Genomic DNA, 889 nt, shown 5'->3' on the forward strand with positions numbered 1-889 from the left:
TATATATATATATATATTATAAATATAATTATAAATATAATTATAAATATAAGTAATTATAAATATAATTATATACATGTACGAATTATATGTACTTATATGTATATATACATACACATAAATTTTATGCTCATTTGACGATAAGCATTAAAACATAGCGTCAAGCTTTCCTATTTTCATGATCGAATCTCGAGACATTCTCACGCATGTGGTTAAATAACACGTAAGATACGAACGTATTTATCTAGGAGAAATTTTATTCGTTGTGTGACCCATATCTCCTTGCTTTTGTTCTTCGCGAATTTTTTTTATATTGCGAGGCTAAAGCGCGAGTGGAAATCGCTTTGTAGAAATTACAAAATTGGCGCCGGATTTATAGATGCGGGATCTGCGAGATTCTGTTCGGGTAGAAAAAAAGATCTTGGGTACCGATCTACGTGATCTACATTATTGTATCTCATTGTGCGACGGCGTGTGTCTCAGAAACGGAAAAAAGAATATCATTGTCTGTAATTCACGCGCTATAACTAATTTTTAATTTTCGTTCCTTTAATTCGGATCCGCCTCGTGCTACGCCCATTTCTACTGATGTGAATTAACTTCAACTTCGGTTTAACTTAGTTTTTATCTGATTTTAAGAATCAGAAAACGATGAATAAATTAAATCGAGAGATTGAAGTTGATCTGCAGATTATTTTTTTGTAAAAATGGACAGAGGAAGAGAGTGATAGCAATTATACAAGTGAGAATTATACAAGTTCCAGAATTATTGTACATATAATTAAATACATTATTTTATAGTCATTGTAAAATATATATATATATTCAATTATAAATATTAATTTATATGTACATTAATTCTATATATAAAATTATGAACTAATTTATT

This window comes from Trachymyrmex septentrionalis, unplaced genomic scaffold (genome assembly GCF_001594115.1).
Source record: "Trachymyrmex septentrionalis isolate Tsep2-gDNA-1 unplaced genomic scaffold, Tsep1.0 scaffold119, whole genome shotgun sequence".
Classification (NCBI taxonomy): Eukaryota; Metazoa; Arthropoda; class Insecta; order Hymenoptera; family Formicidae; genus Trachymyrmex; species Trachymyrmex septentrionalis.